The sequence below is a fragment of the Octopus bimaculoides genome, chromosome Z (genome assembly GCF_046866305.1).
Source record: "Octopus bimaculoides isolate indiv1 chromosome Z, ASM4686630v1, whole genome shotgun sequence".
NCBI classification, from domain to species: Eukaryota; Metazoa; Mollusca; class Cephalopoda; order Octopoda; family Octopodidae; genus Octopus; species Octopus bimaculoides.
Window position 1 is genome coordinate 9,805,592 of NC_142944.1, and position 6,421 is coordinate 9,812,012.

General features: G+C 36.6%; 1 long non-coding RNA gene across 1 annotated transcript; it reads right to left on the reverse strand.

Moving 5' to 3' along the window:
• Positions 1-310: 310 nt before the first annotated feature.
• Positions 311-5,955, reverse strand: LOC128249629 (uncharacterized). Its single transcript, XR_008265747.2, has 4 exons — positions 5,681-5,955; positions 5,154-5,481; positions 3,853-3,927; positions 311-3,227 (listed from the first exon to the last, which is right to left on the reverse strand). It is a non-coding gene; the product is annotated as an uncharacterized LOC128249629 (long non-coding RNA).
• Between the last annotated feature and the right edge of the window lie 466 nt (positions 5,956-6,421).

Here is a 6,421-nt window from a genome sequence, read left to right on the forward strand (position 1 = left end):
TCCAGAAGAAGCAGCCGAAAGTGTGAGAAGACGTACGGTCATGTACAGAACTCTGTACTTGAAAAAGGAAGAAAATAGAGATAACACCGGAGGATGATATTGAAAAGTGCTTAGATATGGTGAGAAGAGACATCTCCTCCTACACCAGAGAAAGGAGATACGGTACAGTGGAAGTAAGGTTTGCTTTCAAAGAGGTGGCATTCAAACACTCCACTGTACTAATAAGGACAGACGAATGGCTGCGGGAAACGCATCTTTAGAGTTAAGATTAGCAGCATTCCGCCAGACATTAGATAGACTTGGATAGCAGCAGCCATACTTGCCAATACGAAAGAGTAGGCGAAAGTTATACAAGCAACCAGAACTAAACAGTTAATTGGTAGGGTTACGGCCTGGAGTCAATTAGCCGGGCCACCCAATCGGATCTAATGAGGTCCCTGAAAGCATAGAAGTACCTGATGACACAAAACAAACACACCTAAGCATCTCTGGCCGAGCATAAAAAAAGAAATATTTTATGTTCTATACAAAGAGCTCGGCCATTGAGAAGAAGTTAGACAAAATAAAAATAGCTACAAAAGTGAATATGCTACCAAAGAATTACCCAGAGGAAACGATGTATGCTGTTGTTGACACTGAAAATTATGAGCGACAACACGAAAAATTTTGGAAAAACAGACCCACTGGGACATGGAATAGTCCTTTCGGGGTCGATAAAATCCTTTCGGGTCGATAAAATAAGTGCCGGTTAAGCACTGGGGTAGCTGTAATCGACTCATACTCTCCACCAAAATTGATGCACTTGTGACAAAATTTACAACCACTATTACTATTACTGAGAAAGCAGTGCGTGCGATCAAAGCGGAGTAAAATATACGAAGCTCAGTATACCAGTCATAACCACCCGTCTGATAAGGGTGCATCAGGCACTTGCATCACAACCATATGTGCAGAAAGTATGGAAAAAGTGTTCTTGATAATTGATCAACTGTGTAAAAAATAAACAAAACAGTCAAGTGGTCTACTCCATAGTGGGGTAGGAACAGCCATTTCATCCTCTATTTTATAATTCATTTCATTCATCTGTTCATATTTTTATGTCTCCACGTTGTGTTGTCTGTCCTTGTGCAGCCCCTTCTATATTGGGTCCCTGTGGCTAATAAACAAATATCTGTTGATAATAACAACAATGGAGGGATTTTCTTCTTGGATGCACTTGGAGGTACTGGCAAAACTTTTATAACCAACCTTGTATCTGCAGTGAAAGTCCAAAGAAAGTAGCCCTAACAATAGCATCATCTGGAATTTCTGCTACCCTTTTGCCTGAAAGGCATACAGCACTTTCAAACTTCCATTGGAGTTGAACTACAATGAAACCACTATTTGAAACATCAGGAAAGGAACCAACTTAGCTAAACTACTGGGGGAAAGAAGTTTCATTGTCTGTAATGAATGTACCATGGCACACAAGCGAACATTTGAGGCCCTGGGCAAAACATTCCAATACATTAGACAATTCACAAATCATGGCAGGTATCATTGTGCTACTCTCTGGTGGTTTTAAACAAACATTATCAGTCATTGCAAGAGGACCTCCATCTGATGAAATCAATGATTGCCTGAAAAATTCTTACATCTGGAGCCATGATAAAAGACTCAGCTCGAAAACAAACATAAGAGTTAGAATCACAGGTGACCTTGAAGCAGGAAGATTTGCTACTTTTCTGTTGCAGCTTGGCAATGGAACCATCAAAATAGACCAAACTACAGATATTTCACTAACAAATGGTTGTGGAATTTCAGTCGCAAGTATCCAAGACTTGATAGCCATGTTTATCCAATCATTAAGCACCATTCCATTTCATGGATTCAAACTGGCTTTGTGAGAGGGCCATATTAGCTCTCAAGAATGAAACTGGACATCAACAACTGGAAATTTCTCCAAGAAATTCCAAAAGAGAGTATGAAGTACTTTTCCATTGATACTGTGGTTGAAGAAGAGCAGGCAGTGAATTGTCAAATAGAGTTCATGAACTCATTGAAACCTCATGGAATGCCATCACACAAGCTGGAACTAAAATAAAATGTGCCAGTTATGCCATTGAAAAATCTGGATCCTCCAAAGTATTGTAATGGAACAAGGTTAATTGTCAAGAAGATGCTTCCTCATCTCTTGGAAGCAGAGATCCTTACTGGTTCAAGAAAGGTAAAGGTTTTGATTCGAAGAATCCCCTTAACTCCTCCAGATCTTCCTTTTGAGTTCAAAAGACTTCAATGTCCAGTGAGAGTGAGCTATGCAATGTCAGTCAATAAGTCCCAAGGACAATCAAATTGCAAGTAACTGGGCTTCATTTGATGGAACCCCGTTTTTCTCACGGTCAGCTCTATTTTGGTTGTTCAAGAGATGAGAATGAAAACAAACTATTTGAACTGACCCCGAATAGGAAGAACAAAAATGTTTATCATGCAGCTTTGCCATAAGTTCCAAACAGACAAGTTATTTCATTGTTTCGATGAAAACTTAATTGTTCGAAAAATATTGTTCAAGTTTAATAACATTTAATATGTACTCAATGCATGAAGTGCCATTGTTGGGCCCAAGGCTCAATCTAGAGCCATCCGCGGGAGTTATCTAGTAAATAATACGATTTAATATTTCCTAACGGAAAATGTAGCCTGGGGTAGGGTACCAAGTTAATAGAAAAGTCGTTCACATCCACATTAAGAGATCCAACATACCTTAGAAATGCAATAATAGAATTCACGACCTAAGCAATTAGAACATTTAAGTGCATCAACGTTGGGTACCCAACATCTAAAATGTCTTTAACAGATTTCATAAAATGTTTCATTGTCGAACATAAATGAGTAATTAGAATATTCTAGATTAGCATGAGTAGTTGTAGTAGAACGGAACAATTCTATTCTACAACAGCTGTAGAAACTCGTGGTGATAGATGAACTGAAAATTTCAGTTTAGTTTTCTCCTTGAAGTCTGCTACCAGATTCATCATTAAAAAAGTTGTAAATCCAGAACTAGTGCCACCGCTAAGATTGGAAAATCAAGAAGCCTTGCAGGCCGAAGAATTGTTCAACAGTTTACGAATTTGTAGAATATTCCTCAAAAATTTGTTTTGCAACTGTGTAGGTAACACATCGGTCAAGGAGGCGATTGGTCGATCCGACTGTAATAATTGTTTGCATTTATTTTCCAGCACGTATTTCATCTGGAAAATAAGATATTGAGCAATAATCACATCACATCAAACCGGCAATATAAATACAATCATTAAAAAAAAAAAAAAAAGATGTACTTATAAGCAAAATATGAAATTGATAGATTACTAACTAAATTTTATTGGGACTTGCTTTATCAGTCGTTCAATCAAAAGTCCTAATTCTATAACATAAAGGTAGTTTTATGTACGACACGGAATTAATTTCACATAATTACATTCAAATAACGAATAAATTTATAACAGAATTTTAGTGATCTACTTGCGTTTAACTGAGATTATAGTCACATTTTGTTCTGAGTTCTGTTGTACAATACAATTTTGAAATATTTTCCAATATTTCAGAAAACTATGTATTTAACGGCGTTTAAAGATATAACAATAAAAAGGCTTAACTGCTTCATTTTGTCATGAATTTCCTTAGAGCTCTTTTCCAAAAGAAAGACAATACAGATGATTGATTAACCAAAGCATTAAATGCACGGATTGTCAATTCGCTTAATTTAAAAAGAAAGTTTGACACGTTTATGCTTAACAACCGTGGGTTCTAAGTCAAATATGGCTCTAGGAATACGTTTCTCAGAATCAAATAGCTTAAAGTACGTTGAAGCCTTACTCGAAGCAATATAATTTCCAACAGGTGTTCCTCATTTGAACTACAGCCTATCCTACGTGGATGCAAATTCACTACCTGAAAACGAAAGAAAAATAGGAATATTGTATTGAATGATTTGACTAGAAACTCAAAAGATGGGACAAAAATAGCAGTCGAACCCAAGAGGGAGCATTATCGTGGTCTGTGACCTGCTAGAAATAGCAGTTGAATTCCTTCATAATTAACCACATCCATTATAATGTTGAATTACATTGCGAAGACTACGTTTAGTAAAACGATAGGATGAAAGCAGGAAAGCTTCAACAATTTTTGTTTTTTTACAATCAAGTCTTCTGGGGGTTAAACTAGTCAAAAGTACAAAAAAAAAAAAAATAAAAAAATAAGAACATTTACAATGGTTCTTCAGAGAATTGAAATAGCTGAAACCAGTCGCCCCTCCGAGACCTTTACAAATTCTTTACAAAATCTTTACAAATTCAATTGAATTATTCAGCACACATATCTTATTTCAAAACCACATTAAGACATTTTGAATAAGTGACTTAGCATAGATGGGGCTCAACATTGTAAATGAATTTAGTAGTAGCAGTTCCGCAATATAAAGGATTATATTCAATATCTGAAGAATAAAACAAAAAATATTAGTAAAATCTCATAAACAATTTATTTAAATTAAAATAGGAATTTAAGAATATCTCTTTAAATTATGTAGTTCTAAAGAGAATTCTGAAGACTAGAAAACGGGTGTTGTTGAAGACAGAATTAAAATTAAGTACCGTTTTGTAATACGTCTTTAATGGGTTAAAAGTGAACACGGGACGTGAGTAGGGGGTAATAATGCTTTCAAAGAACAGGGATTGTATAAGACTACATCTCTTCGTTGTTAGATTTGAAACCGTTTCGGTAAGTTTTTGCCATTCTTTGTCGTTGTTGTGTAGCTCCGGATCAAAACGCTTCGATAAATTATTTTATCAATAAGAAACCAACTATAGTCATGTACATTTTCCTTTTTTTTTAATGCTTCTAGGAGTTGTGTATATATTTCCTTTTTTTTATGTAATAAATATTGTGTCTATATGACTTTTTTCGGCTATATCGCACAGATCACTTTACAACCCAGAGGATAATTCAACTCTAAAAATTATTAAAAGACATTTACTAAAGATATAAATAATTACAAATATAACAAATAAAATAAACGAAAACATTTTCTAAATGTGAACAAATATTACTACATTCAAAAGTCGATTCCTTATTATTTTGTAGAGTAACAGATGGGAATAAAACGATACCAAACTTACCATTGTCATTCTTGTCTACCTACTCTGTAACCGTTGGTCTTGGGGCGATATATAGAGTAACAAAGGGCGGAAAGCTGGCAGGAACGTTTGCACGCCGGGCAAAATGCTTAGCGGAGTTATTGCGGGAGTTTATGTTGAAATATTTATCGAATTGTTGCCATTGTTGTTTGATTTGAATTGTTGGAACTGTTGCTGCTGTTCATTGTTTTTTTTTTTTCCTATCGTGGGAAAATGGAGAAGATGCAGGAGGGAGGCCCAAGTTATGCGGCCGCATCGAGCAGAGGAGTAGACGTGCAAGAGTTGGAGGTCCGCGAGATAAAGGTGGAACCTAGAAAGATGAAGAAGAGGGAAAAATTAATCACTAAGGAAGGTAACATACTGAAGCTAACGGCACCGGAAAATTTATCGGCCAACGTGTTAAAAAGAACAGTAACATTTAAAACAATGAAGACAGCTACAAGAAAAATAGAAGTGGCACCGATAGAAGCCATAAAAGAATGTAACAAAGAATTAAAAAGACAACTTACATTACGAGAGGGAGAAAATATGCCACTGTGGCGGTGCGCTTCAAAACAGAGGAGGTAGCAATAAAGCACTCCACAGAGGCTATAAGGTCAGAAGAATGGATGCTCCTGCCTTCGTACTGCGGCAAACGTGTGGTCAAAGTGCGAGTGGGTAGGGTGCCAACCGAATTAGGGGAAGAATGGCTGATGACAGCAATAACATATAATGGGAAGAATTGTCTGTACTTGTTTGTCTCCCTCTACGTTTAGCCTAGTGTGGGCAATAAAGAAATAGACATATATAGTAATATTTTAATTCTCCTCCTACCCTTACTCTGACATTACTCAGTATTAGCCAATGATGACTGAGAGATGTACGAGACGGCTTCAAACCAAAGAAGTGTGTGGTTTAGGGGGAGTGGGAATAATCAGTTATTTTTTTTATTCAATGTTGTTTCTGTTTTTTTTTTTGTTACAAGCTTAACACCCCTGTTAGTAGCATAGTTCAAATAACCTGCTTGATAAATAAAGCCGACTTCTATTACTTGCGACTGATAAAACTCACAAGGCTGGAATTAGAACCCGGAACGTTTGATGAAGAAACAAAAGCAATAGTGGTGGAGGAATGTATAGCGAGCAAGCTGCGACAAGCGAACAGATTTGATTTCGAACTAAGTGGATTGTATGTGGGTTACAACACCTTACCAAACGTCGTAACGACGGAGGAGTTGAGGCCACATATAATCATGAATGAACCATAAACGA